The sequence below is a fragment of the Pinus tabuliformis genome, chromosome 7, assembly GCF_031772625.1.
Source record: "Pinus tabuliformis cultivar Carrire ecotype Pingquan chromosome 7, CPIR1, whole genome shotgun sequence".
Classification (NCBI taxonomy): domain Eukaryota; kingdom Viridiplantae; phylum Streptophyta; class Pinopsida; order Pinales; family Pinaceae; genus Pinus; species Pinus tabuliformis.
In genome coordinates this window covers 1,091,507,969-1,091,518,276 of record NC_142293.1, presented here as the reverse complement: position 1 = coordinate 1,091,518,276, position 10,308 = coordinate 1,091,507,969, and positions in this window count along the sequence as shown.

Below are 10,308 nucleotides of genomic sequence, written 5' to 3'. Positions count from 1 at the left end.
TCCCTAACCTGAAATTCCTTGAATGATCTATGTTGATCTACATAACTCTTTTGCATGTCCTGTGTTTCCGTTAAATTCCTCTTTATAGCCTGCATCTCTTGCTCCATCTTAGCCAACATGTCTGGCACAATAAACACCATCTCCATTGGATTACTCCAATTGATAAGAGTATTACAACTCTACCCATAAAGAGCCTCAAATGGACTCATCCTCAAGGATTCCTGATACCCATTTTTATATGCAAACTCTACCAGTGGAAGATACTCCTACCACTTCCTCTAATGATGCATGATGTACATCCTCATCATATCCTCAAGAATATTGTTAACCCTCTTTGTTTGTCCATGTGTTTGCTGATGATAGGTCATGCTGAAAGCTAACTCTGTCCCCAAGCCTACAAACAATTCCTTCCAAAACCTAGAAGTGAACTTGGCATCTCTATTTGATATGATATTCTTGGGAACACCATGCAATCTCACTATCTCCCCTATGAATATCTTATATACCTCACTGGCTAAATTTTTAGAATTCACTACTATGAAGTGAGATACCTTGCTCAACCTGACAACCACAACCATGATGGAATCATGTTGCTTCTATCTCCTCGGTAAACCTGTAATGAAGTCCATGGAAATGGCCTCCCATTTCGATTCTGAAATAGGATTATGTTGTAATAAACCAATTGGATTCTTAAACTTTTCTTTCACCTGCTGAAATTCCAAGAATCTTGCAACAAACTCAACTACCTATTTCTTCAAGTTTAGCCAATGATAGAACTTCTTCACTATTGTCAGATTCTTATAATATCTCGGGTGAACTGAATATGGCTTAACATGAAACTTCCTCATGATAAGCTTCTTGGGATCACTACTGTCTGACACATAAATCTTGTTCTTGAATTTACTAAGCCATTTGTTGTGAGGTGATACTGCTCATCTCTATCAACTTCACCCTATTACTGCAACCTCTGCTTTAGCTATTGGTACCTGTCATCCCACTACCTTGCATGCAAGATCCATTCCTATAAATATTTATCGTATGAACTCATAACTGAAGTATGATTCATTTTCACTCTTCTACTAAGAGAATCTGCAAATTTGTTCTCCTTTCCTTTGATGTATTTGATCTAAAATTCAAACCCACTAAGTGTAGCCAACCATCTAGCATTCCTTACATTCATATTAGGCTGGTCAAACAAGTACCTCAGCCCACTATGATTACTCATTAGAACAAACCTTCTACCAAAAAGATAATGTCTCCACATCTTCAATGCATGAATTATAGCTACCAACTCAAGATCATGAGTCACATAGTTACGTTCATGCTCATTCAACTTCCTTGACTCATATCATACTACCTATCCTTCCCACATTAGGATTCTGCCAAGTCCTTTCCTGCAATCATCTGTACAAAATACAAACTCCTTATTAAGATCTGCAATCTTCAAGACTGGAGCATTTGTAAGCAAATGCTTCATCTTCTCAAAGCTAGTTGCACACTCCTCATTCCATTCAAACTTATTTCCTTTTCTTTGAAAAGATGTAATAGGATAAGAAATCCTTGAGAAGTCCCATGAGTGATTTAACCTCATCCACATTCCTAGGAGTTGGCCACTCAATGATAGCTTTAATATTTTTTGGGTCCACTGCTATCCTTCCTTGGAAACAATTGATGGATCTGAGTATGAAATAAACTTCACTTTCTGAGATTAGAATACAGTTGATTCTCTCTCAACAATCTCAACATTGTTTCTAGTTTCTCTACATGTTCTTCCTCATTCTTGGAGTATATCAATATATCATCAATAAACACTATCACAAAATTTTTCAGATACGAACGCAACACAATTTTCATCAAACACATGAAAGTGGTTGGAGCATTAGTAAGACCAAATAGAACCCACCAAAAACTCATAATGTCCATACCTCGTACGAAATGCAATCTTGTAGATGTATTCTTCTTTGATGCACACTGGATGATACCCTAATCTCAAATCAATCTTTGAAAACATTGCAGCTCCCTTCGACTGATCAAACAAGTCATCAATTTATGGAAATGGATACTTGTTCTTCATAGTCACCTTGTTCAGCTGCCTGTAATCAATGCACAATCTGAAAGTACCATCCTTCATCTTTACAAATAGTACTGGTGCACCCCAAGGCAACACACTTGGCCTTATGTATCCTTTATCAATCATCTTCTTAAGTTGCAACTTCAATTCCACCAACTTTGGAGTACTCATCCTATACAACACATTAGATTTTGTTGCTACTCCTGACATCAACTCAATAGAAAATTCCACTTCGCTATGAGGAGGAAACTCTAAAATCTATGCTGGAAACACATCTTGAAACTACTGTAAAACAAGATACCTCTTCAGGACTTCATCATACTCAACATCCTTCCCTTTCTCACTAGAAATATGAACTGCAAACAATACACATCCTTTCCATAAATTTCATTTTTCTTGCATATTTGTAACTATTCTCACTCATACATGATTCTTCTTTCCCTGCAATATTCTCCTTTCCCTGTCATCATCCAGGCACACAATAGCCTTATCATAGAAATCCACTTTAGTCTTGTGAATGAACAACTAATTCATGCTCAAAATCATACTATATGAACCCAAAGGAAGCATATTTATATGTGTTGATGTAGGCATACCATTCAGCTCAAATGCACAAGATCTCACCCAATGATGAACTCTTCTCTTAGTCCTTGTAGCTAACTTCACCAACCAAGATTTTTCATGCACCTTTTTTATTCAAACAACATTTATATACCAGATAAAGACTAATATAACTATAATTAGATCAAGGATCAATCAAAATAGAAACAACATTACCATTAATCTTATCTTCCATCTCAATAATGGATGCCTAATGATCAACCTGTCTCTTATCCACTCCTGCATAAATCTGAGGAATACTCTGACCAACATCCCCAACTAGTTGTGCCTCCTGAGCACTATAAATATAAGCCCTGCCACCTTGGTGCGGTGAAAAAATATCTCCTACGATGCTCTCCACCAAAAATCCAACACTAAAAAGGCTTCTTGCCATCACCCTCATTCTGCTCCTCAAGATGAAATCCATGCCCTCTGTCAACTACATTGAACTTTTTGTAAGGTGTTACATTCTCCTTATCACCTGCACCTTGAGGTATTCCTCGCTTCTTATCCCACTTCCCTTTAGTCTTATCATTACCTTTCCAATATTTCTTAAGCTAAGACTTGCACTTAGACTACTCATACCAATGCTTCAGCTTCCCATTTATTTCCTCCAATGACCGAGACTCATCATTACTCAATCCAATCTTTAAATGCTAAAGGAAATCCACTGATGAACCTTTGGAACTTTTCCTTCTGATCCTTTAGGTAGGGCACATACCTGAACAACTCTATAAAATTGGTTGTGTACTCTTCGTATGTCATGAAACCCATATTCAAATCATAGAATTCCTTGGCTTTCCTGTCATAATATCTCTCAAACAAGTGTTTCTTACTAAATATTCTTTTAAACTCATGCCAACTCATCTCCTCTACCTTGATTCCTCTGACACGCTTCACATATTCACACCATAGATCTACTCTTGTCTTGAGATTAAATATCGCTATCTTGGATTTCATATTCACTGAATAATCATGCATTCCAAATAACTTCTTCATCCCATGCGGCCATGCATCTGCATCTTCTTGTTTCTTCACATCCCCTTGAAAAGTAGGAGGCTTAGATTTCTTGAAATTCTCTAGAAAATATTGCTTCTCATGCCTCCTATAAGGATGTTGGCAGTAATGATGATGATGGTTCTGTAATTTGGAACTAGAATAGAATCCATGAGTACTATCCTGTATGTCAGGTGTATCTAAAATTGTGCCACTTCTGATTGTGTTATCCCTATCCAACTTGTATCGTTATCAAGGCCTGCTTCCATATGCCCCATTAGTCCTTTCCTCTTGTCCATGACTGATCCTCAGTTGTCCCTACTTCTACATATCTATAAGGATCTGAAGGATGACTGCATTAACGTATGCTTTATTTTCCAGATCTCTACAAATCCTTTCCTGTGCCTCAATAAACCTGCTATTATCTACCTTACAACTTCTGATTTCTTCGTTTAAACTTATCAGTGTATCTGCTATATAAGGAGAGTACTCTTCTGCTTGTTTCTCAACTAACCTGTACCATATAGAATTCACATTAGGTCTGTAAGGGGAGTCATGTGAATTGTAGTCCATCATTATGTTCTTCATCTCTAGTCTTCTATTTCCTGCAAACATGTCATGTTAAATAAACCAAATAGAAACATAATCAAATTCATACCTCAGTGTATTTTAGGGGAGGCTATCTCATATGCACAATCAATCCAAATTAGCACGATATAACCTTCACAAGCATATAAAATCATACACAAATAAGGTTATTTTATCCATAACAGTAATTAGCTAACATGCATGATGAGCCCCAATATTGCAACAAGAATTATGTAACTCCCAAGGCTACCAACTTAAATTATCAACCTGGGGTTCATATAAACTTAAGAGGTGTTGGCACTATATGTGCAGCATACAATGTGTCCTTATTTCTTTGATCTGATGTAATGGATTGAATGTCATGAAATCAAAGACTAAACTAATTTCATAAATGGAAATGTTTCTCTATTTGCAAGAAATGGAAATGCTACTTGCTCAAATGTAAACACTAATCCTAATTGCAAGAAGGTAAAGGTTATTCCATTTGCAGGAATGAAAAGTACTTGTTTATTTGAAGAATTTAAACCTTGTGCTACATTCAACAATGTGAATGATTAGTCTAATTGTATAACGTGAAAATTTGCCTTGAAAAGAAACTAATCCTATGCAATAACAATAATTGTAATTGAAATCCTAAGAGCATGAATTCAAATAAATAGGCCTAATCTACTTTATAAAAAGGAAATTTCTATGTGGTGTTATTCCTCCCTAATCATGTATTTAGAGCCTAGGGGTAATTATTAAAGTCTAAGAGATAAAAACCAAGATTTTGGAGCAAATATGGTCAAGTTTACACTAGCTATAGGAGGTGCTACAACAGGCCCTGTTTTGCTACAGGAGGAGATAACTTGTCGAATTCCCAAGTAAATAAAATGCAAATGGGATGGAAAATATTTTATTATTAAGTAGGATGTATTATCACTCCATAGAAAATTACTACTCTAAAAACTGGAAATTCAAGAACTAGTGAGCTAGTTAACCTACCAAATGCCTAACCTAATCAACTGCAAATGCTATGGGGTAATTTTTTTATTATTAAATTGAATGTTTTTATGATACATTTAAATTTGAATCAAATCAAATGAATTTCATTAACATGTTATAAAAAATAGCAGAAAACTACTACTATTTTGTTGCAAGGGACTTCCAGAAATTCTAGATTCATGAACTAGTAACACAATCCAAGTAGCACAATGATGAAGATGACTTTTCAAAGTTGTTGTAAGGATGACTCATGTTTGTAACTCTATAAATAACCTGAAAAATGACTCACTGCAATTATTTAACCAATTTAACCCATATCAAAATAAACATGAATAGTAAATGCAGAAATAAAATATGCAAGTGAAAAAGACATTCAAATGACATAAAGAAATTATACAAGAGAGATCTGAGGCTCCTAGGATATCCAAGCCCAAGGAAACTCAGAGTCATATGAAGGAAACCAAGATTTTGAAGCTAAAATTGGCACCAAACTTCATTCTTTGAATCAACCAAAGTATATCCCTTCTAGAAATGAAAGTGGAGCTACTAAAGAACAAGTTTTCTCCATAACAAGACTAAGAAATGCATGCCCCTAGAGGCAAATTCGAATTGGTACTTATAAAGATTTGGGCGCATCGAGGGGTCATTGGGGGGGCAGTAGGCCTCCATGTTGGGGGATTTATAGGGGAGCGGTAGCCCCCTGCACGAGGTCCGAGGCAATGCCTTGGGAAATTCTTTTTGGACCCTATATTAGGTGGGTGGACCTACCTATGGTTTTGTGCATGGATTTCACACATGGTTTTGGGCATGATAGTTTTCTTCCCATGGTATTTTATAGATATGGTCAAGGGAACTACGGTTATGTTCTAATCCAGGGTTAATGGATTGGGGTTTATGGATGCTTCATCATGTATATATATGTATTGTAACATTGAAAGGAATATAAAGAAAAATCAATCTAGTAGTCTTGGTTTTGGGATCTAAGGGAAAATCTCTATGTATATATATTTTATATTTTATGCTCTCACCATTGTTTATTTTCTATTTTTAAGATTTTTTTTGTAGGTAATTTATGTACAGGGTTAAAACCTACATTTGGTATCATAGTTGTTTCAGCTTCAAGGGGATGCCTTTGCTGCTGAGGGGTTCTGCTCGGGCCTGTGGTAGACCTTGTTCAATGGGAGATCTGCAGGAACGATTCTTGTAGTGAAAGAAGATGGTGAGCAGTGGAAAGATAGAGATTGAGAAATTTAATGGTCAGAGTTTTGAGTTATGGAAGCTCAAGATGGATGATCTATAGGTGGATAAAGATCAATGGATTGCAGTAGATTTTGGTACTAAACCAATGACAATGTCCAATGAAGGATGGAATAATTTAAATTGGAAGGAAAATATCACAATACAGTTGTGTATCTTAGATTCAGTATTACTGAATGTATCAGGGGAATCTTCAGCGAAGGCTTTATGGGACAAGTTAGGGACTTTGTACCAATCTAAGTCTTTGGAGAATAAACTGTTCCTACAAAGAAAGTTGTATAACTTGAGGATGAAGGATGGAGAGTCGGTGATAGAACATATGAACGCCTTTAATGCTATGGTAACCCAATTGTTATCTATTGATATTAAAATTTTAGATGAAGATAAGTTGAAATAGTCTCATCCTTGTTGTCAGAGGAGATGAGACAAAAAAATATGGAGGTCCAGAATGGTGATGCCTTGCCTATACGAGGACGGTCCCAGAATATAAACAAAAATAGGTCCTCGAGTGGGAGATATAAATATCTAAGAAAACCTAAAAAGGTGTGCTGTAAATGCGAAAAGGAAGGGCACTTCAAAAGGGATTGTAGATCTAAAGCTCCCAGGAAACGAAATAGATTTGATGATGCTCCTTTTGCAGAGGCAAAAACCACCTTAGATGAAGGTGGGGATTTGTGCTTGGCTTCTTCTTCAAGCACATATGTAGATCATGAGGCATGGTTGACTAGCTCAGGTGCATCCCTTCAATTCACTCCCCATAGGGAGTGGTTCTGTGAGTATGAGAAATATGATGGTGGTGGTGTCTTCTTAGGGGATGACAGGAAGGATAGAATCATCAGACGCAGAAAATTCAAGATAAAGTTGCAAGGTGGAAGGATTATAGCACTTTCAAGTGTTCTGCATATTCGTGCATTGGCCAGATATTTGATTTTTGTAAGCAAGATGGTTGATGCAGCTGTAAAACTATTGTTCCAAAAAGATACCTACAAGATGATTCGGGGAGCACTGGTATTGATGTGGGGAGTTCAGATTGGAACTTTGTACAAGATTTTGGGTAGCACTATTATTGATGGGTGCAACAGTTTTGTGGTTCTTGAAAGTGGAGAAAAAAATATAGTGGTCTCTGGAGAAAATACCATGTTATGGCATCAAAGTCTTGGACATATTGGAGAGAAGGGCCTTCGAATACTTCATGGTAATGGCATGGTAGAAGGTATGTCGAATTTCTCTCTAGATTTCGATTTATGTGAACATTATGTATATGGAAAGAAAAATCGAGTGAGTTTCCCCTCTAGTACTAAGAGGACAGAAGCAATATTGGAGCTTGTGCACAGTGTGTGCTTGGACCTGTGTCGGTTCCATCACTAGGTAAGTTTGTGTACTATGTATCATTTATAGATGAATTATGAAGGAATACATGGATATATTTCCTTGGGAAGAAATCTAAATTCTTTGATAGGTTTAAAGAATTTAAGGATTTGGTGGAAAACCAGACAGAGAAGAAGATAAAGGTGTTGAGGACAGATAATGGTGGAGAGTTATGCAAGAAGGAATTTGAAGAGTTTTGTAAGAAGTGTGGTATAGCACAGTAGAAGACTACTCCACACGCACACCTCAACAAAATGGCGTTTCAGAAATAATGAATAGGACGTTGATGGAAAAGGAAAGAAGCATGCTTATTGGTGTCAGGTTAGGATAAAAATTATGGGCAGAGCCGGTGGAGATTTCATGTTACTTGGTTAATAGATCACCTTCATTAGTGTTGGAAGATAAGTCTCCACATGAGGTATGGGCTGGTAAGAAACCATCTCTTTCACATCTTATGGTATTTGGCTGTGACGCATATGTACATGTTCCAAAGTAGAAAGGAACCAAGTTGGATATTAAATCAAAAAGGTGCATCTTTACTGGATATAAGAATGGTTTAAAAGGTTATAAGCTTTGGAACCCAGAAACAAGGAATGTTTTGTATAACCGAGATGTGGTATTTAGAGAGGTGAAAGATGTTATTAAACATGAAGTCCTATGAAAGGAACTTGAGAAGATAGAGTTTGAGCTAAAGGAGGAAGAATCAAACTCTATAGCAGAAGAGGAATCAAAAGATGAAGAGCCACAAACTTTAGTTGTGAAAAGATTAGTTCAAGAAAGAAGGCAACTAGAGAGGTATAGTCTAGCTGTTTTTTGTTCAAATTTTGCTTTATCTATTACGTATTACGATCCCAGAAATTTTAGGGAGCAGTAGATTCAGAGGATGGAAAAATTTGGAAAGAGGCCATGGTTTATGAAATGACATCTTTGGACAAAAAAGAGGCTTGGGATCTAGTGGATTTGTCGGCTGGAAGGAAGCCCATTGGAAGAAAATGGGTGTTTAAGAAGAAGGTGAATGCAGAAGGCAAGATGGAGAAATACAAAGCTTGGTTAGTAGCAAAAGGTTATTCCGATGTGTCAGGAATTGAATTTGGTGATATTTTTTCTCCCGTTGCCAAGGTAGCTTCTATTAGATTACTTTTATCTGTTGTGTCTACCTTTTATTTTGAGGTAGAAGAGATGGATGTGAAGATAATATTTCTTCATGGGGATATGGAAGAAGAGATCTACCTGAAGCAACCTGAAGGATTTATGGTGAAGGGTAAGAAATAACTCGTATGTAGGTTAAAAAAGTCTTTGTCTGGGTTAAAAAAGTCACTAAGGATGTGGTATTAGAAACTTGATACATTTATATGGGGACTTGGCTTCACCAGAAGCAAAGTAGATCACAATGTGTATTTTAAATTAATTGGTGACTATGTTATTTATCTAGTCTTGTATGTGGATGATATGTTGTTGATTGGAAATAACAAAGAAATTATCCAGGATTTGAATACCCAATTGTCCTCCAAATTCGACATGAAAGATCTTGGTGCTGCAAACTATATTTTGGTAATGAAATTAAATGAGATTGAGAAAATACGAAGATATGGATAAACCAGAGGAAGTATGTCGAGAAAATACTCCAAAGGTTTGATATGCAGGATAATAAACCGGTGAAGGTTCCTATTCCTGTAGGTGAAAAATTTATCTGTTGAACAGTGTCCCAAGGCACAAGAAGAGGAAGAGGACATGCCCTGTGTTGCATACGCAAGTGTAGTCGGTAGCCTAATGTATGCAATAGTCTGTACTAGACCAAACATTGCACATGCAATGGGAGTATTGAGCAGGTTATGTCAAAACCAGGGAAGGAGCATTGGACAACAATGAAGTGAGTCTTTAGGTATTTCTGTGGCACTATTGATTATGGTCTGTGCTACCAAGGACGACTAGGATTGGAGAGAGTTTTGGAAATCCATGTCTTTGTTGATGCAAGAAGGGCTGGAGATCTGGATCAAGGAAGATCTACAAGTGGGTATGTGTTTAACCTATTTGGAGGTGCAGTCAGTTGGATGAGTAAGAGACAGTTTGTAGTGACACTTTTCAACTACAAAGGCAGAATACATGGCAGACACTCATGCAAGAAAGGAAGCAATTTTGTTGCAAAGATTGTGTTCAGTTATGGGGTTAGTACAATGAACTATAAGGATAGATTATGATAGCCAAAGTGCATTTTTATTGGCAAAGAACCATGTTTATCATTCAAATACAAAGCACATTGATGTTCAATATCACCTTGTAATGTATAGTTAAGGACAAAAAGGTGTTGTTGGTAAAGGTGGAAACTTTGAAGAATATTATAGATGCATTGACAAATTTTGTGAGCACTGAGAAGTTCTCTTGGTATAGAGAAACAATGGGCGTTGTAGGGTTGGACCAATAACTAAGCTCTCCTCTGATACCCT